General features: G+C 43.2%; 1 protein-coding gene across 12 annotated transcripts in view; it reads left to right on the forward strand.

Moving 5' to 3' along the window:
• The first annotated feature begins 412 nt into the window (after nt 1–412).
• Nucleotides 413–22,599, forward strand: part of sulf2a (sulfatase 2a) — a 50,523-nt gene continuing 28,336 nt past the window's right edge. For 5 of the 12 annotated variants that reach the window (XM_037101653.1, XM_037101657.1, XM_037101650.1 and 2 more), the window contains exons 1-5: nt 414–661; nt 1,212–1,365; nt 1,473–1,577; nt 14,549–14,679; nt 21,950–22,018. The gene's annotated coding sequence lies outside the window, so the exon portion shown is untranslated. Of the gene's footprint in view, nt 662–1,211; nt 1,366–1,472; nt 1,578–14,548; nt 14,680–21,949; nt 22,019–22,599 lie in introns of all 12 variants that reach the window. The other 7 variants (XM_037101656.1, XM_037101658.1, XM_037101651.1 and 4 more) reach the window with 5 other exon arrangements.

Consider the following 22,599-nt stretch of genomic DNA (forward strand, 5'->3'; position numbering starts at 1 on the left):
CAGGCCTGCACACGGAAGCCTGCAGGATTTGCACCACTTGTCAGAATAACTAGAAAGCTGGTGGCGCCCTCTTGTGTTCAGATTTGGTAAGTAAAATAGGCCGAATAGAAGCAACATGAGGGTGTTTGATTGTCTGATTAGTTGTAAGATGTCTGATATATATATATATATATATATATATATATATATATATATATATATATATATATATATATATATATATATACACACACAAAGTTACGTTTATTTGCCTCTTCTGCTTCTTCTCCTTCTTTGTGTTTTGGGCTGATTTAAATACATAACCTCTGCCATGGCGACTCAGAATGTGTGCTGGAGAGACCACTGACTGTCCCACTGCGCTGTAATACCACTAATCAAACTACACCTGCTCTGACCGCAGAACAGTCAAAATATCAATGCGCGGAAGGTAACCGTTAGCCTGCAGTTCACTCGATGACGTCGCTTTTTAAATAAGATAACGGAATTATTTTCTCAAAAAAAGACCAAACTTTCAAACCTTATATCATTAAATATATGTTTTAAAAACAACTAATTTTATAAGTACATACGAGTAGGTATGGTCAACAGTCGGCAGAGGTCGCTGCTAAACAATGCTAGGGAGAGAGCACACAGCAGGCGGGCTGTGGCACAGAGAGGTCAGGTGTGTGGATTTGTAGTTGTTAATTACCTTCTGAGAGACAGCTGTCTCAAGGATTTTGTTACAAAAAGATAAAAAAAAATATATCTACGATGGTAAAAAAAAAAAAAAATAGTTTATGCAAAACAAAATGTATGGCTTAACGTTTATCCAGCTAGCAGGTGACACACTTCACAAGGCACATCTGCTAGCTAAGATACAACTCCGGTTAACAAAAGCAACGTTTCCTTTTTCCTATTCAAGATTAATGAAATGTTAAAAGAGACAGTCAAAATAAGACGTCAGGCACACAATAACCGGCTGCAGAGCTAAATACACTGTAAGATTAGTCGTAACTTTGCCCAGGTGTGTTATTATACTAACAAAGAATGAAGGCAGGAGTTTGTGTTTGCTGTTGTTTCATGCACGCAAGTAAACACTTCCACCAGACAGCAAGTCTATGGATTTGATATTAATAGGCAGTGAGTGATGTTTGGTGATTCAATATACTGAATGAATTATAGATGATATGTCCTGGAAAATATAACTCTAATCTCTGAACAAAACATCACAGACCTCAAGAGCTGCTTCAGCCTGAGCTCCTTTCACTCTGCCCTGAGACAGCCAGCCAAGGAGAGAGAGACAGACTGGTGTCTGTCAGGAAAACGCTGCACTGTTTCTCTGAGCCTTTCTCTGCCTCTCCGTCCCTCTCACACGCACACACTCAGGTCCGTGGTATGGCCAGTTGTTGGTGTATTTGGGACATCTGTGTCTCAGTGTGGCTGCCACGGTGAGGTCACTCACTCACTGAATCATACTGTTATTCTTTTTATAGATGTCCTGTGACAAACGCTGGAGTGAAGCAGCTCCGTCTGATGCAGATCTGAGCCTCGACCAGTGTGCAGCAGAAGCTGTGCTGCAGAGGTCATCCTTGTGCGAGGTAGGAAAGTACTGAATATTGATTACAGCCGCTGGAGTAGGCATGCAGATCCTTTACTTAAATAACCATGGCAACACTACAATGTGAAATACGTCCTTGCAGCAGCTTAATGTTATAGCTGATCCAGGCTGCTTAGTATATGGTTTAATCTGAGGCATTGCATCACATGTTTTCCTTTTTTTTCAATGGTTTTATATGGCGTGTCTTTATCTGCAAACTAACAGTCAGGTAAATTAGTTTAAAAGTGAACAGAGTAGAGGTACGGAGTTGTGCAGACTTAAAATACTAATTTAACAGACCAGTACCTCAAAAGTGTACTTATAAACAGTGCTGAAGTGACTGTTTTGTGACAGCCCATTTTGAAGTTCCTTGTGAAATAACTTGCACACTTTACATTCCCCATTTTGGTATCTTGTCCCAAATCAATACTACATACAAATATTATTATATCATGTCCTAAATACTAATCACTGTGGTATAATGGTTTGACATAACTACACATTTGGAATCCCACTGCCAATTAAACTTCACAAAGCCAAAGCCTGTTTTGTTTTTTATTCAAATCTTATTCCTTTTGTTCTCCAAGGTCTTTCAGGAGCTGTCTCACCAAAGTTAATTTTATTTTATTTTATTTTTTTTCCCCCCATCTCCAAGCAGCACTTCCATTTTTTGGTGCATTGCATTGTGCAAAGAAATCATTCATCCACAGCACCCTCAAAAAATGTTTTATTACAGCCCTACATACTGAAAAATCTGCTTAGAATTAGATTGCACTATAGACTTGGTGTCACAGTTAGTAAGTAAGTTACTAATTTGAAATGTAACTGTAGGATAAGCAATAAACAATAACAATAACATGAATGTGTAAACAATAACATGAATGATGGCTGAATTCCTTGCTGCTGCAGTTTCAGGATATTGATGTTGTTTCAACCATTTCACACTGCGTGACTCACTGCGACTTCTGAATAGAGCAGAGCCATTGTTAATGTTATTACAACTCTCGCTCGAAAAACGCTTGGAGTTTGTGTTAAGCGAAAATGAAAACTGAATGCAGTCGCTTGCAAACAAACTGTGTTTATTGTCTATTGTCCCCAAGCCCATGTAGTAATATCCTTTATACAATCATTTGTTTCACAGAGTGGTGAGCCTCACTCCATCCTTGCTTGTGAATCACTCAACTTGTCAAGGATGCCTCTTTCATACCCAATAATGATACTGTCACCTGTTACCAGTGAACCGGTTAACCTGTGGAATGTTCTAAACAGGTGTTTTATAAGTATTCCACAACCTTTCCAGTCTTTTGTTGCTCCTGTCCCAACTTAGTGAAGTTGACAAGGTAAAAACATACACTGTTTTCAATTGAGTTTATGTCAAAAAGGATGAGCAGATTATTACATTCTGTTTTATTTATGTTGCCACTGCGGCCCAACTTTTTTAGGAATCAAGGCTGTAAAAGTGTTTTCTAATCTCACATATATATCGCACATTCTGTTCAATTTTTTTTTGGTGGGGGGGGGGGGATTGGACTGCAGTAGCACCTGTGCTTTCCCTTTCATGAGGAGTCAGTGTTGCAGTTAAAAAAGCCTGTTATCACTCGTTATAGATACTGTAAGCTTAAAGGGGTAATTTGCAAGATATGACCAGAATTCAGATTCAGAAAACAACAGTGTTGACGTTGACGGAGCAGTTTGCATGCCAACCAGCTGGCCCTGGCCCATCCTGCATTCTAACACCAGTTTGTACAGCAAGAGGCAATAGTCTGATAGCTTTCGTAGTTTCAGCAGGGAGATACAAAAGCAAGTCAACAAAATAAACTCACAACATGGAGATATCATTCCTAGTTTCCATTCTGAAAAGAAGAAAACCACTGTACACTGTATTGTATTGTTTACCAATCTAAGCTGATCTTAATTGCCTCATTTACTTATCGTAAAACACACACTGTCTTTCTTTCGGGGTTTCTTTTGAATTCTAGCCATTTCTTGCATATCATGCCTTTTAAAAAAGTGTTGTCACCATCTTCATATCTTGCTTTTATAATATGTACAAATTCACAGTCTGAATGCTCTTTTCCTTTTTGAGTAAATTCCAAAATGCATAAAATAGTAAATGTAATCCTTTGCAGTCAACTTGTTATAAGCATGCAGTTTATTTTGCAGGTACAAATTTTAATCAGATTACTGTAATCTAATTATGTGTAACACATCACTGTTCAGCCTCTTCATGAGTATTATAAATTCACATCGTCTCTACAGTAAAAAAATGTCTCTTGTGCACCGTGTGTTGAACACAAGGTTGCTTCTCCTGTGTTCCTTTGTCTCCCCCACAGTCCCTCCTTTCCATCCATCTGTGCTCTTCACTTACTGACTTTGTCTCTCCTCTGAGTGTGTTCCAGCCATATTGTGGTTTGAAGTGTTTCTGCTTCTAATGAGCCAATTGTTCTTGTGTTTTGTTCCCCTCAGGGAGTGTTGTGTAGCTAACAACATTCTGCTCTCAACCATTTTAAAACATATTCACTGCACCAGGGAGGGATTGGGGCCAACGATACAATAATGCCTTGAAGCATGTACAAAATGAAAAATGTGTTAATGACACTCGCACTAGCGAAGTGACAGAGCATTCTTTTCCTGTCAATTAGACCTTGGTTATTCAAAAGCAATTTGCAACTCCCTGCAGAGTAAAATGTGTGCCATCTCCCAGGCCTTAGTCTGTGATTGTGTAAGTTATGTATTCATTCTATGTCACTGCATGTGTCCTAGTTCGAGACATAGAAGTAATATTAAGGTTAGATACAAGCCAAACCACTCTATTCACAGTAGTATTCCCTTGAAAGGCGAAATGTATAGGTCTATTTTAGGTGTGTATGAGAGTGTGCATGTGTGTGTGTGTGTGTGTGCGAAAGTTTGCCGCTGACCGTGTACAAGGGATATTGATAAAGCTGGCATGCTAGGCCCTGATTAATTGCCATGGCATTTGGCTGTTCTTGGTAAATGCCATATCCCATGCTGAGTGGTTGGTTAATGGATGTCTGCCCATTGCAGTCCCAGCATCGGCCCTTTCTTTCTTGCCCTCCCCTCTATCCTTCTTTTCTCCTGTCTCTCCTCTTCTCTCCTTCCTTCCTTCTGCGCCTCTTCTTGATAAAAGGTTAGCTGTGCCCTATCAGCAGGACTTGAGTGGAATGATCGCACACAGCTCAGATGTCCACACTCTTGACAGTTCTGTCCACAGCCTCCTCTCTATTTCTGACAGCTCCGGTTCAAAGGTATCTTGAGGTTACGTCCTCTCTCTTCTGCTCTTTAATCTACAGTAAATGTGTTTTGATAAGAGCTGGGAAAGAGCTCTACCTTCAAGTGTGTATACCCTGGAGACCCAATTTTCGGTTTGTCTCTACATCTCTAGAAAGAAAAAAAAAAGATATGAAGAATTAGCTTTCGTCCTCAAGTGAATTAGTTTGCTCTATCTTAATGAGGTTTGCCATGTCAGAGGGAACAGTTCAGAGCCTGCATGCTAAACAGACTGAAATTGGAACAGAGTATTAGCTCTGCAGCTACAAAAATACCTTCTCTCTGCAGCCCTAATTTCAACACTTCCACGCAATTACCCTTATACACAGTTTTATCTTGTCACTTCCAAATGGGAATAGGAGACCAGGCAGAGGGGAAATCATCTTGTTTTTTTTTTCTTTCTTTTTGGAAAACTAATTCCAAAATCTAATTAACTGCAGAAAAACATGTCACTGGTTTGGCTGGAAACATCGAACGTAGTTATGCAAATGGACCCGAGGATTGTAGAATGTGATTTGACAGAATCTCATTCTGGATGGTGCGGGGCCAGATAGAAAGATTACTCAGCCGTATCTGAATGGAGGCAAACAGGAAGCGATGAGCCTCGTAATTTATTGTGTTGGTATTTCTCCTGTTTGACTTCAGACAGCTCATTACGGAGCGAGGTGTCACGCAGCCGGACAGAAAGACAGACAGGAGCATTTCTATAATGGGCCCTCCTCTGCTCTGCCTGCATCAGCTCTTCTCTGCCTTTCATGTCGCAGGCTTAATCTGTGACTTTTTTTTTGTTGAAAATATGAGGTGCCAAATAAGATTTTACACAATTCATCATTTTGCTCCTCACAGGGAAGAGAGGGAGATGCTATTTCATCCTCCCACTTGTCTTTAGTCTGCTTACAGGGCTGTTTCAGGGCAGCCGTTGAGAGATAGCTAGAGGGTTTAGATAAGGAGAGGAGGTCTGTCTCACATTTTGTTGGACACAATGGTGAGACGATGCTTTCTGCTGTGTTGTGACAGTCTGCTGTACAGGTGTCATTCTGCTGTAGCTGGCTGGTGTTACTTTTGGCAGAGAGTGGTCCATATGCTGTGAGAGTGTCGAAATTTAATTAACATTTGTGCCACACGAAGAGGACTGGAGCTGCAATGATTAGCTGATTAATCGATGAGTGCTTCGAGAGAAAAAAATAATAATTCTTTAACCATTTGATTATTCAATGGAGCATTTAATTAATTTTTTCATACAACAATGACAGAAATTGCCTTCTCCGTTTTCATATTAAACTCAATATTTTCATGTTTGACTGACAAAACAAGGAATTTAAGGGCATCATATTGGACTAGGATGGACATCTGAGATTTTATAGGCCAAATGATGATAATTGATTGATCTAGAAAATAACAGAAACATTAAGGCAACATGCTGTAGATAATTGTACTTGTGTTTTGGATTCCTCCACTGTCCGCTTGTCAGATGTAATGTAGTGTTGCGTGATTACTACAAATGAACACGACGTATCATAGCAATATTATGCCTTGAAAACTCATGTTGTGAATTAAACATGCATTTAAAGGCATTTCAAGTGTGCACATGTGCTGCATACACCTCAAAGAGTAACAGCGTGCCAAGCTAGCATCACCTGAAGCAAAGACAGTAACAAACGACTGAAGCTCAGTCGAAATGGGTTGACTCTGCTTATTATCAAAAACTAGGTAGTTGACTTTACTATAATCCAAACATCAAGCAAGTATAAAAACACAAGATATAAAAGTTAGCAAGCCAGCTAAACAGCAACAAGTTCAGCTCTGGACCTTCTGCAGCACCTTTTACTAAGGAGAGCTGTCGACACCAACTGAAAGCCAATGTTCCCTAATGTTCAGTCACTGTCCTCTGTTAGTGTCCTCTCCAGTTTCTTCAACTTCAGCTCTTGCCACTAGCACAGCTCTCTTTCTGGTGCCCATTTTTGCCTCAGACTTGAAAACCTCCTCTGGGCAATCCAAAGCAGCTGTGATAGAGGTGTAAACGCTGCACTGTAACTCCCAGACGATGCTCTGAACAGCAGGGTCAGCTAGCAGACCTAACTTGTAGCTGCATCACACACATCAGTTGCTGGTTGCTTTTAGGAAACTCTGTAAATCACAGAGAGTTGAGGCAGAGCAGCCAGAGAACATCAGAGGGAAAACCAGACAGCTTTTCTCCATTAACATGATCCAGTTTCACCAAAATCACTGAGATTGATGCTGTGTGTGATTTAGTGCCTTAAAGTGTTGTGCACTGTGATTCTACCCGTTCACCATTACATAGTGCAGAAACAAGTAATAGGGGGCCAGCGTTGCTGAGACAGATATATTACACGTCTCTGTACAATCAAAATGATTTTGAAACTGTTATAAGATCTTTTTTTTTTAATAAAAGTTCCATAATGTTGCTTTAATCAATACTGAAAAATAACTATTAATTGCAACCATGGTGAAGACTTAACAGTGACTAGCCTAACCCTCTCAACTATCTGATCCAGTTTTCTAAAATCTAGCACCAAACTACCCTCTTGAAGACGTGCAGACAAGCAAAATATTTGAGAGTTTTTGTAATGTTTCATGATATTGAGTCATCACAAGTACAAAAATAAAAATAGTCACACCCCCCTGCAGCGGTGACCTTTTGCTGTGATGTCAGCTCATACACCTTACTCTTCAGGAGCCCTACTCACACCCTGACAATTCCTGATAGCATGCCAGCGAGTGTTTGTTTGCAGACAGAGAGCCACACAGAAAAGAGGCAAGGTCCATCCTGGTACCAACAAGTAATTAATTATTGAGGACATCCAACGTGACTGCTTGCTAATCTACATAGCCGTTTAAGGCCTCTTGATTTATAATTCAGGCCCTTTACTCACTCCTCTGAGTGCTGAGAGTGGAAAGCTGAATTCGAGGGCACTTGAAACTTCAACAAGGCAAGGTGTCTCCTTTCACTCAGGGTCCCCTGTGACTGTGTGCACGCATAATTGTGTGCCATACACATACATGCAGGCATGCCTGTTATGTTAAAATTTCAAGCAATTAAATCAAATTCCTCTGTGTAGCCGCCCTCGCAACGATTTAAAGTGATTACAAATGTATTTGTGCTAAAAACACTGGGGTGCCTTGTTAGACAAACCCACAATCTCTCCTTATTTAATATGTGTGGCAGATATTACAGTGCTGTATGTTAGGAATTCAAATAACATGGCGTCAAAGGGGTTTAAGTTAATTAGCTAGAGATGCGGTGCTGGCGCTGGCCCACAGCGGCTTGTGTTCCTGGGGACCGCAGACCTCGACGGGGGGGCGCTCTTTGATCTGCGGATCCCACGGTCTGGTAACAGTTCTCCAACCTCTGCAACGCCTGCTGTGCATGGGACAGATGGGAGCGAAGTGTGTGTGCACCTTTGTGCAAGTGATTTATCCAGTCTGTGCTGATCTTGATCATTTTAATCATGTTTTTTATTGAGCTTTTAACAATGTAAACTTTTAAAAACAGAACTTTCCACATGAGAGCCCTCGCAGTTGGTAGACTATGGTATAATAGAGTACTCATTTGAAATAGTTTTGTCATACCATCCAAAAAATAACACTGTAAACAATTTTGTAAAAAAAAAAAGTTGTAGGATGATGGCAGACACAAGTAAAAGCCAACAAAAAGTGGTGGCATAAACCCTTGTTAATGGACCAGTTGGTGTATTTTTAGAGGGTCTTGTGTGAATTCACTTCCTATAATCAAATGTATTAAAACATAAGTGGGAGACTATAAGTGAAGAAGATGGTATTCATAATTTCTAATATTGCAGTTTCTGGTCTGGTGAAGCAGTTTCTTAAAGGTGAGGATATTTTGTAGAAATTTACAAATCAAATTAATTTTTATTTATATAGCCCAAAATCGCAATCACATTGCCACAATGGGATTTACAATCTGTACAGTGAACGACATCCTCTGTCCTTAGACTGTTGATTCGAGCGTGAAAAAACTTGCCATGTTGATGGGAAAAAAAGACCCTTTTAACAGGGTAAAAAAAACAAAAAAAACAATGGAAGAAACCTCAGGAAGAGCCACAGAGGAGAGATCCCTCTTTCAGGATGAGCAGGACGAGGCATCACCAAGTGGTGCCCGAGCCACATGACTTCCTGTCCACCCTGGTGACCTGGAAGAGGGCAGTCCACACAAGATAATTAGTAATAGACAGAGAGATCAGAGTCAAGAGGCTTCATGTCCTTTTTCAATGGGATTGTATTTTTTTTTTTCCAAATCTAATTGCGTCAGTACTTCTCTCATCCAATTCACATGAGTAGAGATTGATGAATGCTTTCAGTTAAGAAGCACTAGTCTACATGCCAGCAGACTGACTAATGTTATCATACTGCACTCTGGGCTACTTTTTCTGATTTTGTTTTTTACCACAACTTCTGTTACTGTGGGTTAATGAAATGGCATATTAAAGTTTGATCAACTTTCACTACTGAATTTACAGAAGGTTTGATTTCTTTCAGCCTCAGTGAAGACTCGGTTCATCATAAAAACTCCCACTCTTCCCATGATTTTATTCAACTGGCTTTCAATAGCTTTTCTTCCTAAACTATAACAATACAGTACATAAAAACATTTCAACAAAGCACAATTGCAGAGGCTGACATTTATAGCCAAGGCCAAACCCTAGCCTCAGAAGACAACAGCTTGGTACTTGTAGAAATGTGAGGGAACAGAAACATGTCAAGGGTAGCAGAGAGTTCAGCATATAACGTATATCTTATTGTTAACGATAAGTTATACATCAGCCATGTACTCATTTTCGAAACCAGAGCAGTGCATCAAGGTTTTTTTATAACCCTGATATGGAGTGGAAGATGAATTCCTTCTAGACCTGAGTACACCTCCCCCTGCTGGCTGTTGATCAAACAACATGGATTCCTTTAGTGAACTGGCAGGGTGTCCCATGTCTAATTACTATGTGCTAATACACAGTGTACCAATGTTGACAGCACACTCTTTTGGCAGATAGAGTGAACAAGAAATCAATGGGATGTACTGTTTTGTACTAACAGGGAATGATACAAGCCGTGTGGGATGCCTGTGAAGCCGCGGATTGGGAAACAGTTTTTAAAAAAAATGACAACTTGAACTTTTCAGCTCATTTTGTTTTTCCAAACATATTTTGACTAGCCAAACACAGGTGGAACTAAAATGTCACTAATTATTGTGTCCCCGTCAGGTGTTTCCATGGCCGTGACAGTGGGTACATGATGTAGCTACCAGGACGCCTCATTACATGTTTATGCTTATGCTGCTAGCTATGACAAATGTTCAAATCAAATGTGTGTTCTGAGAGAGGTTTCAAAAGCTGTCAGCAGCGCATGTGGGACACCAGTTTCCAACATCATTTTTAGTAGGGTTGTTCAGGTACCGATACCAGTATCAGATATGGCTCAGATACAGATTGAAATAGTACAGGAATCTATGCACTGATCCACGTAATGCCACGTAATATACTCGCCAAAAAATAGCACCCGACTACTTTTCCAGAAGCAATCCATACCACTGTACCCAGGTATTCTTAATGCACTGGTATCTGATAGATCTGATCTGATCTATATTGGCTGATACAGAAGTTAAAGTATCGGGATTGTTTTCAGGAAGGGAATAAAACCTCTCTAACTTTTTAGTATTCATGGTGGCATTTTTAAGCATACTTCATTTTAGAATTTTCCCAGTGTGAGCGCACGGCATACTCAAAGCACAGTACAAGATGTTGAATCACTATATATATGAAACTAGGACACCATATTGGTCTTTTTTCTGTCTACGCCTGTGTTTGTTTGTATTTGTCCTCGTCACTGCCAGAGTTATTGTGTAAGAACTAAGAAAACTTGCACACATGGCAGTCTGTCTCAGGATGGTGCTGGAGGGAAATCTACAGTCTGTGTTACAATTAAGGAGGATAGAGGCTTTGTCATGGTTGCTCAATTGGAGATTTCATATTTTATTGCAAAGCTTTTAGTGAGAGACTTATTCAGACTTACTTCTGTCTGAAATATGTCTATGACCAAAAGCTTAGCAATTAAAGTTGAAATCTGCGATAGAGGAAACTTTGCCGGAGCCTCTACTCTTTTTAATTGTTCCATTCAGAGTTGTGGGACATTCATGAATGAATTATAACATCACCTCAGGATATGGAACCAACTGCTGCAAAAAGACGGCCGCTCATAACTGACTTATTAACTATTTATATTTTCAAGGGGGCGTGTGATGTGACGGTGACGGGAGAGATGAAATGAATAAGAGGAGAATACATTAGACATGAAAGGATGATGTGTGTGGCGGTCATCATTGCCAGGATGTAATGATGTCGGGGTCTGCTGCTAAACCATGCCTGGCATTTTGACGACCTTCTGCTCCACAGGAACTCGAAGGAAACATGGTCCAGGAACACTGAGCACAGCTGCAGAATGTGACTCATTCAACTATTTGCATTTGTAATTAGCCAAGAAAGCTGTCCTCTGGACATATGTTTAATCCTCTGAAGTTTGTGGGTGTTCTGTGTGTCTGGGCATTTTGCTTTAACACACTCTAGAAACATGTTAATGCATTTTTTTAATCTAGGAGCTGAGTTGGAGGATGGGATTGTTATAATGGCTGTCTGACTCTGAAGCCATGTGCTCAGAGGTTAGATGGGTCTCTTGCTAGTGTACCTCCAGTAGCTGCTGTGCTATTTCCAGGAGAATTGTTTCATGGGTCCAGGGCTCCATTCATCCTCACTTCTGTCAATCCTGTTTCCTTGAGTCCCCACACTGTCAGCTCCTGGGCTGCTCCTCTCTGTTTCCCTCTGTTCTTTTCCCTATCTCTGTTCCTCTTCATAATGTAGTCATGGTGATGTAGCACTGTCTCAATGCATAGGGCCCATTTGCACATCCACAGACACACACTCAGACAGGGAATAGTTGGAGGACAGAGTAGGAAGGATGTGTGTGCACGGTGGTGGAGGTTGAGAGAAGTCAGCCTTGAACCAGCGCACCCAAACCAAGAGAATAATAGGAGGAATGGCGCTCTCAGAGAGATACAGATCTGGCAAGGAGGGGTGAGACAGTGAGGGGGTCTGCCTCATTTGCACTGGAGTCCTCCCCTCTTCATGCAGCCAGCTGACAGCGGATATTTTTATCAGGCTGGCACACACAGTGCAGAGAAGGAACAAATTCATTTGTAAAAACACACTCCCAGCCAAGGACAAGATCTCCGCTGGAAGGAACATAGCTGTCTTTCACAAAAGAAATCACTCTTTTTTATTTATGCACCTGTCTCGGCACTGTCATGCAAAGGTGCCGCACGAGACCCCTCCCCCCTCTGTGTCCGATGAAGCAGAAAACAGAAAAGCTATCAAAATTTGTTCCCTGGACCCTCCTGGTGGTTTTGAAAGTCTGAATGTTTTTCTCTGTTTTTCTGTTCTTTGTCTCTCTGTTTCTGTCTGCCTTTTCTTCCAGACCCTCAGTGGGGTTTTCCCAGAAGCCAGTGGGGTTTGATACCTATTAGTTTACATAAGGAGAGTTTACTCAGCTCATATACACTGGTTTGATGGAGAATACATCTGTTGATCTAAACCCAATTAGAGGTCAGTGTGAAGCCAAAGCTTAAGTGTGCGTGAGACCAAGCGAGAGAGAAAGAGAGAGAGAGCAGCAGCATGAATAAAGTATGTCCTAAAGTGGTGTCACTGGGCTGCTGTGTTGGCATGTCGGCACTGCTCAAGAAAAACATGGCCGTCTCTGGGGCATTGTCTGTAATCCAGCATGTTAGAGCAGCTAGATGGCTCCTTTATGTAAGCAGTCCCAGAGTCTCAGACATCATCTGATATGCACATAGTGGAGGAATAAATACATTTCCAGCATTATATTTTGTTTTAAGATGATTATGAATAGTGTTAGAAGAGACTAATCCGATCTTACAAAGGGCTTATGGTTCCAATTGGCTTGACTGACAATGCCTTTTTTTTTTTTTTTTACCAGGATTAGTACTGAATGCACCTGATGTTAAAGCAGGAAATATAATTTTCTTTATCCTCAAATGCCATGCAAATCCCCCGCTCTGAATAGTTTGTTTTTGCATCTGCAAGGGACAGCCATGGACAAAAAAATACTGTTTGATTTTCTCCAAGCAGCATGGTTTCATCTCGTTGCAGTGACACAAATACCATGGTGTGCCAAGCTGACAGATAGATGATCCATTGCAGACGTTGTAATTGAAAACACAGAGAGGGGGTGGACAATTAATCTCTCTTTCTCTCCCTGCTTCAAATTTCCGTGGAGAAATACCTCGAAAATGCAGATAATAGATAAGAGTGTTATTGATTAGATGGGGTGGGAGGAGAGGCGAGGAGGTGCAGAGGTTCTCCATCACTAATCTCTCTGGCTGTGACTGCATCTAAATAACCTGCAGAGAGGGATAAACAGGCGCATCCATCATGGGACGGCTGGTGCGGACAGTGATGGATGCCTCCGCCCTCCGCTGCCCTCCACCTTACCATTCCCTCCTGGCCAGGGATGGGAAGTGACACGGGCACTCAGGAGAAATACCTGGCTTAAACTGGGCAGGAAAATGCTCTGCTTTAGCGCGCTGTGATGGAAGGATTCAGGGCAGGCTTTGGATATGTTTTGAGTGTGTGTGTGTGTGTGTGCGCGTGCGTGTTTGAGTTTGTAGAACTGTCCCGTCCTCCGTCCCCTTGTCTCTTTGAGTTTGTAGGATTATCCATCTTGATAGATCCTATTTGTTTTGTCAAAGAGGAAATTGGTTTTGTGGATTTGTGTGAGGGTGTCCGTGTATGTGTGTGTGTGTGTGTCCGTGTGTGTGTGTGTGTGTGTGTGTGTATTTGTGTGTGGTATGTGTGTGAGCTCAGCAATATATATGCCTTTTGTGTGCTTGTGTATAAATTGATTTAGGTGTGGGTTTCTCCTCTATCTGCGTGCCCATGCACTGTGAGCCAAATCCCCCTGCACTGCCTGGACCCAGTGAGCAGGCGTGCCCACGCCAGCTCGCCTCAGAGGTGCCAGCCTGATAGATATGGTGTGTGTGTGCCAGGCTGTGCCTTCCCTCCCAACCCCTGCAGCATTAAGATTGATCCCTCGTTCCCTCCCATTCCTTTCTCTGTCACTCCTCTGTGTGCCTCTGCCTTTATGAGACTGTGAATAGGTGAAGCTCACTAGCTCCAACAGATGGCCAGAGCAGCCCTGTTTCACTGTCTCTCTCTCTCTCTCTCTCTCACACACACACACACACACACACACACACACACACACACACACACACACACACACACTACTGCCCCATGAATGACAGCTGAGAGAGAAAGAGAGGACGAGGCAGAGTTAAAAGTGAACAGAATGAGAGAAGTAACAGGAAGCAACACAGGATAAGAAAGACTAAAACTAAGGGAAACAGAGAGCCAGTGAGGATTCACAAGCAGCGTGGAAGATGGAAAAGGAGACGGAGTGATAGAACAACAGCAAGAATATGCTCAAAGAAGAGTGAAAGAGAAGAGAAGGAGAGAACTGCTGCTGAAAAAGGGACTGAGGGCAAAATTGAATTGTAGATTGAGGGAGCCTCTCTCCTCCCTCTTTCCCTCCCTCTTTTATTTATCTCATGTGAAACCACGCCTCCCTCCTTTCACTTGTCAGTGCATCTATAACAGTGAGCTGTCTGCACCGGGCTGCGTGGGGGGTGAAACGAGCTCCTCACTCTGCCAGCACAGGGGACCGGATCTGATCGGACCGGACAGGACTGGATGTTACTGGACTTGCCAGAACAGGTGTGTGGATTTATGTTTGTGCATGTGTGTTGATTTGTGAACGATGACAGAGAGCAGCATGTGTTTCCCTCAGTGTGTGATCGCTTGTTCCTCCACAGGACTTGCTTCCAGAGTCGCGTATCTAGAAGGTACACTGGAGCTTTGCCCTAGTTTACACTTGAATGCTCTGATCCGTTCTGTTTGCTTCTGAGATTTATGCATGGAGCTCCTAACGGCGCTGCTCATCAGGGTAAGAGAGATAAGACCTCTCGAACATCGGGTGCACCGGACACTTCACTCTCTTAGGTGTCGCTAAATCAGAGCAGATAGTAGAGGAGCTGCTGTTAATCTGGTGGAACAAGTTGGTAGTTTTGGGGGCTAGACGCCATTGACATGTGCTGTGCCTCATGTGTATCTGAAGTGATCGTGTTTCGAAATAATAGTAATGTATGTGAAACGTTGGTTGTGTTGAGAATCTGTGAGGATACTCAATGAAACAAGTCAGCACAGCTTTCACAGCTCTTCGATCTGTCTTGGTGTAGAATCTGATGTGTGATTAGTCCTCTTTGTCTTGCTGTTTCACAGTCTGCTGTGTTTTGAAATATGGAACATGCATTGTCTCCGCATTGCTTTGTATTTATTCAGCCAAATATAATCCTGACTGTTGCTGAAAAGTGTGTGTGGGTTTAAAATTAGAGCAAAAGCGACAACTACAGCAGTGAAAATGTTACTTTTTTCTGAGGCAAGACTGGTCCAGTTTCTTGTTTTTATTGTTTACCTTATGGGGACCTTTTTTAGAAATGGAGGGGGTATCAGCCATGAAGAATTTATTCAAGAGCCGCCATTTCAACAGTTGCAGCCGTTACTCCCATAGTAGCCTGCATGGCTTACGAGGCTGGTCCTAGTGAATGTACTCACTATCAGTGTTTTGTCAATATCTTTATGGGTCAAAAGGCTGTGTCATCACCAAGTGGTGGCAGTTAAGAGCAGCGGAGAGGAGGGGGGGAGGCGAGCGCTGACCTAAAGGCTGAAATATTCATGATAGAGACAGCTGAACGCCCCATGCTGTTTGTAGTTATATGGGTGGATGGATGAACGAATGCAAGGATGGAGGGATGGGTGGAAAGGAAAGAAGCTTGAGAGATCTGTTCTTTAAGCATTCATTATTTATCACAACGCACTCTGCCATGGAAGCTCTAACCCCCACATCAACTGGCCTCTTTTCTCACTCAGATGCCAGTGGACTGAAGGAGGATGCTCCTGCTTAGTCTACCTGTCAGCTATAGTCCCTCAGGCATGCTGAGACTGCAGCCGCATGCTGCAAACTCTGCTCGCGCACAGACACACACACGCATGCACACTCCCAGATGTAGAAGATACCTGCTCAGATTTATATTTACACACACTAAAATGTAATGGTTACACTCACTACGCTAAGTAATGTAAAGACGAGTGCTAACAAAATCCCAATCTTTTATTCGTACGGCATTAACCCAAACCTTACACTGGGTGCCCTCACAAAGCACACACACATACACACACCCATCACACCCTAACCATTTTATTTTGCTCACATCTTTCTCCAGTTCCTATTTTCTTCTCCAGTAGTCCACACATTCTTTCTAATACACATATACGCCACACAAACACAAAGACAGACACACACACACACACACACAGTCAGTTGGAGTGACGACCTTGAGACCTGTTGATGTTGTTTGCAGCAGCCGTGCTGTGAATACATAAGAGGCCATGTGGGACTCCCGGCGAAAATGGGGCACTTGACATGCCGTTTGTAAAAATGACTGGAAAATGTGCAGGAGGGCTTGCGAAGCAGTCGAAGGGAGAGACCGGCATGAATATGGATTGTATGCTAATGCTGCATGCAAAGGCTGTTGACTCAAGCTGTTGATGAAAGCAGAGGACATGTTCCCCGATCGCCACTTAGGAGGTAGAGCTATCGACAAACCCATTGTGGACGCCGCCGCATCCCCGGCCAGGGGGGCATCGTGATGACAGGTGGCAGATATCAGTGACAGCAGCCAAGGTGACACAGCTCACCAGTCTCTGAGGGCCCGCAGGCGGCCGGGGCAGCACCAGTGTCTGCTCATTTTACCGTCGCCTTGACCTTTTGTGGTTAGACACAGGGAGGTTATATTAGAGGGTCCTAAAGCTAATGTCTCCCGTTAGCCTTATTCAGCCCTCTCAGAGCTACACTTTCTTCCACCTGCTCTACTTTGTGTCTCTCTACATGTTTACTGTCTGTAGCAAAACCTGCTGGTGCATCTGTTTTTATAAACATTTTTAATTTGCCCATTAAAAAAAAGCTGAATTGGCAGTAAAAGGTTTTTACTCTTGGCTGAGATGGAAAAGTTGTTATACTGGAATAGAAAAGATGCAATAAAACCTTATGGAAACAATTTTTTTTTTTTTTTTAGATGACTTGTTTATTGTATCATTTTTGTCTACAAGGCATTCATATTCTGCCACGAACCTCCACTCCTGGAGCAAAAAGTAAAAATTGGGTGTTGTGTAACTGCAGTGTCACTAGTTTAAAAATAATCGAAGGTGAGAGGCAGCAAATAAATGTCACGATGTATCAGAGTCTCAGATGCGTAATTAATTTTGCAAGTTGACTGCTTGAATAGACTATCCCCTTTGACTAAATAAAAAATTTGCAGCAATTTCAGCTTCAACTCGGAAGCATAACCTGTGTTTCATGACTCCATTCAGTCGCACATCCGGCTCCTGTAGACTACATTAAAAGTAGCCTGACAGTAAGTAGCACTCACGTGCTTCCCCTCCGAGTCCCTCTTCATCTGTATGTATGAGATGCTGTTAACAGGTCCTGCGATGAGGCGGCAACAAGAGATCAGTGCGTGAATCTCAGTGCTGCTGCTCCCCTCAGCTCTAATGATAGAGAGGCAGAGGGACTCCATGACGATGACGCTCAGACGCTCCTCTCTCAACAGTGAGAGAGCCAAGAGTAGTCTACAGCTGGAGGGAGTGAATAAGGAGATGCATGCTGCTATGTGTCTTTACGTGCACGTGCTTCTGCGTGTGTGTTGTGTTTCTCTGCCCGTGCACAAATCAGCTCAGCGTGTGTGTGTGTGTGCGTACGTGTGATTCCAAACATTCACATGTGGACGGCCATCGGGCTGCTGTGAGCCAGTGCAATCAGCTTTCAATCTCACCCCTCTATGTGGCTGAGCTGCTGCAGTACAGGTGCCCCACGGGGAAATGTAATTATACCCTGCTGGCCACAGAGTACAGGCTTCACTGCCCTATCTGTCTCAGGAGGGACAGCAGCTAGAGGCCCCTTCTCACTTGCAATATCAAACAGCATGTCACTAAAGCCCCACTATATCTCTGAAATTTGTATTAAATCCTCGCTCCCATCTCCTCCTCTAATCAGCTTTTAGATCCCGGGGTTATCGGTGGCCTTTTGCTACAGTTTTGTTACAGTTGTGAATAATTTATGACAGAATTAACTGTGGTTGCTAAGAGCAGTGATTGGGAGATTTGGGCACACGGCCAAAATCTGACTGGAGTCCAAAGCCACTCTACTCAACCGTATTTTTTTCTGTCTGATAAGCAAATTCTCATCACTGCAGATCTAATTATCCACATAATTATTTTCATCGCACTTCAACCACCTGAGTCCCTCTGTGCGGATTTGAAGGGTTTCATTGATTTACCTGCAATATATTCCTCTCATCTCGTCTGCGTTCCTTTCTCTTATGAACATGTCGCCTGCACAGCCCGCTCCCTCGCTGAGGTGTGTGCTGAGATGGTGCCCATTAGTAAAGCAAAGCAAACAGACACACCCTACTCTCTTGGATTTAGGCAAACAATCAATGAGAGCACTCACATAACAGCAGTCTAAGTGGCCCACCGATGTTACGATTAAATGAACACAGGATGCAGTGGTGATGGCAGGACACACAAACAAAATGAAACAGATCATTTTCTATTCTGGAATTTGTTTCATGTGCACAAAACACCACCCCGAACCTTCTGCCCTGTTCAGTCTTAATGCGAAGAAGGGATTATATGGTAACTAAAGGAAAAAAGACAGCAAACAAAAAAAGATCAGCTATGACAAATTTAAGACGTCACTGAATAAAGTAAGACAAGGGTGAAGCCGGGCCGACAAGTATACCGGCAGCGAGGACGGCGCTTGACTGAACATTTTACCCTGTGAGTCTTCGTGCGTCACCTGTTTCATCATGTTGTACCTGGTCATGGTAACTTACAAGTGCAGCTGTGCCAGAACACTTCTGTGTCCTTCATTTCCCTGATTTGCTACACTCCAACTCTCCCTTAATCTTCATTCCTGTGTTCGTCATCATCTCTCCGTCCCTGTGTTTAGCCCGGTCACAACTCCACCCTCGCCCCCTCCCTCGTGCCTCTCCCTCAGGGTGTAGCAGCCATTGTTGTGCCTAATAAGGTTTATGGAATTACAGATCTCTGAAATTGGATTTTCTCACTTCACCAAAGCAGCAGGATTAGGGGTTTAAGGCCTGGTGCATCGGGGCACAAATGACCTGTGACTGAACTGTTTTTTTTCCTCACTGCGCCCTCAAGGTGGGCAGATCAGGCCGTTGATGTGCCAACAGCTCTGGAGAAAGACAGAAAGACTGTCAGGTTTCTTGTATCCGTACATGTACCTGGCAATTAAATGGATTGTGAGTCAGACGGCTTTTTGGATCCTACGCCTGGATTTGTGTTTCTCTCATGTCGACCACTCTCACACACTCCTCCTCTGTCTGTCCTCACAACTTCTGCCTGTGTTTGATCTAATTCTAATCTAATGAATCTTTTGATCTTCGCTGTCTGACACCCAGACACAGCCCAGATTTCTACATCCAAAGTATCTCAATTCGTTCTAATCCTTAAAATCTGGCCGCTGGTGAAGCAATTGATTCTCAGTGATGTACAGAGATTTGGACTTTCTCTCCCGGCTCGTGTTTAATGAACTGCGGGATTCCTTTGCTAACCTTGAAGGTTAAAAAGAAGCTAGCTCATCGCAACTCGAGATAAATTCCTCTGTTATTGTTCAGATGGGACTGAGCATTATCTACAGCTGGAATGAAGGAGTAGCAGGCGATAGTGAGAAATGAAGTGAGAAAACACCAGAGACAGGCAGCGCAGTGAACGCATTGAGATGTTGGCAGGAAGGTGGTATTCATAAGGAGTGGTCCATAGTGGCGGCTTAGTGAACTCTTAATTGGGGGAGAGACAGGGCTGGGGATGATGGATCAATAGGGGCAGAGCCGGGGTTCCAGCCCACTGAAATCAATCAGCCTCCTGCCCGATGGGGAGAATGCAGCCAATCAAACAGAACGCTCCCGCTCATTTACCCTCTCGGTCAAACTTCATCTGGATCAACAGATGGCTCATTCCAGCTTATCTCGGTCAGAACAGAATGGAGTCACCCGATTGCTTTTATTCGCGAACGCGGCCATTAGGTCGCGTTGCTGGAATGCTCCAAAATGTCCTTACAGTTTTAGTGTAACTCTGCCAAGAACGGCAGATTATCCCAACTAATAAAACATGATTTATTAACACAGGGGCGCTTTATGGAGAGGAATATTAAATGAACCCCCGGAGTATTTTTACTCCACTGCTAAAAATAGTCACTTTCTCCTCTTCTTCATCTTCCTCGCCTGGGTAATAGCCATCTTTCTGCCCTGTCACTTTTTGATGTATCATCCTCTTATTCACATCAAGGACAAGGCCAGGTGTCGCATTTTCTCTCAGCTGCCGTGCTTGTCACACTGCCTTGTCACCCACAGCCTGTTCCAATCCCGTCCCCATTCTTCCTCCCCCTCTCTGCTTATTTATATTAAATCTGTCACTCCTTTATTTTAGCGAGAGAAAAGGAAAGTAAATCATGTTTGCCATTTGCAGCCTGCGGTGTCTCCTGGATGCTGCAACTTTATGTGGATGTCATCTGTGGCCAAATAAAACCCTGTCGAAACAGCTGATGTCTCTGCTGTGTTGTATTGTTGTTGCACGACTGAAATTCCTCCCCCTCGTTGAGTCCTTCAAAAGTCTATGTCAGCTATGTGTTAAGCTATCGAGGAATATGCTTCACAGGGCAAAGCAGGCCTTGACTGGGGTCTTAGGCTCATTTTATTGCTCCAGATGGACACACAGGCAGATTGACAGGCACAGGTGTCCGGCCTCACCTCTCTTTGATGCCCATGAGTGGCCGGCAGAGCTGGCGTGGGCAGAGGGCAGCTGGAGTCAGAGACGTGCCTTGGCAGTGAGATACATATGAGCTTATAAGGTTCTCCAGTTTATTCTTAGCCTCGCTGCGCATAAACCGGTGCGGGTGAGTGTGCAGTACCACATTTCCGGGCGCAAATCATGCACGTATGAAACACTAGCGGCTCCACCGGTAAAGACAGACGAAGGCCAAGGTCTCATAGTGTGGTTATGGAGATGTCAAAGCTGGTTTGGCTTGGCTCAGATGTTTACAAGCTGGACACTGACACCTGTCCAGTCAGGACATGGATCAGACAGCATCAGTCCTGTCAACACGTCTTCACAGGCAGACACAGAACAAGGCCTACAAGATCTTAACCAGAGGCTGTTGGAGACGTGGAGACAGTGTCAGAAGCAGCTAAGGTGCAGAAAAATAGCAGTTTTCTCTCAGATCCTTCCATCAAGCTGCATTCTGACACCAAGTTTAAAGCATTGGAAGGCTTTACTTGTCAGCCTGACTGAAAGTGAGCATAACAAACAGAAACTCATTATCATCACTATCGTTGAAAGTGTCCTGGAGGGTTAGAGATAAGTATGAATAACATTTTTACACTATTTTAGCTGGCACAAATCTAATTAAGCCACCTCCTCAACCACTGCCTGCCTCCACAGGCATCACAGCACCAGTCAAATATTAATTTTATCCTGTGCTAATATCATGCTAACTTTCATGAAATGAATGTGTTTTTTTAATCTCCAGTTTTACCTAGAGTTTGTCACAGTGTTTTCATCTGAAACAGATGTGTCACCCTCCTTGGGGTGTGTGAGTGGGAGGGGTGGAGCCTGGGAGTGGCATCTGGACTCAGATGGTGTGAGACAAAAAGCCCAGCATCATGAGCATGAATGAACCAGAATGCCTGCAAAATGTAATAGATTTTTAAAAAGCTTTTTTGAAAAAAAAAAAAAAAATAGCCCAAATTGCACAGATAGAAGATGCTCTGGCTCTGCTTAGGCTTTTAAGTGGAAATTGCACATGTTCCAAGTATTCATCCACTCTGGACTTTGTGTTTGATTGCAGAATTTGGCAGTCAGAGACTGATATCGTTGGGAGAGAAGAACATCAGAGACAGCTTGTTTAGGAAGAAAGGTAAGGCTGCTCATTTCTTACACACTGTGAAAGTGATATCTCCTTCTGCTCTCGCATCTCCCCCTCGCACACACATACGCAGAGAGTTGTGTCATATGTGTGGATGCAGATTGGTGTTATGTTGCTGCAGGTTGCTGTGGGTCTCTGTATGTCTCTGTTTGTTTACGCGCAGATGTGGGTCGGTGCATGCAAGGTCGCGTCTCCATGTTTCATTATTGAAATAGAATCACGGTATAAAGTTCAGTCACTCCAGCGCAGTCTGTATATCCATCTGGGTATCACTCCTCCACCTGAGCAGACAGGTTCTGATCATCGCTCCCGTTACCATGGATTCTGCAGACCTGAGAGGAAACAAACAACACAGCGGGCCACATTTAACGTCAACACTCTATTTGCTGCGGGGGATAGATTTCTTCGCCTCCAGAGGCAACTCACGCATCATGCTGCCTTAGTCAGTCTCCAAATCACATCACCTCATTTGATCTGCCTGCTTGTGATTAGCATTTCATCCAGCATGAATAAAAAGGATGGTTATTGCTGGCCACACTGAGATGGATTCAGTGATCAAAGAGAGCTGTGGG

This window comes from Acanthopagrus latus, chromosome 6 (assembly GCF_904848185.1).
Source record: "Acanthopagrus latus isolate v.2019 chromosome 6, fAcaLat1.1, whole genome shotgun sequence".
Lineage (NCBI taxonomy): Eukaryota > Metazoa > Chordata > Actinopteri > Spariformes > Sparidae > Acanthopagrus > Acanthopagrus latus.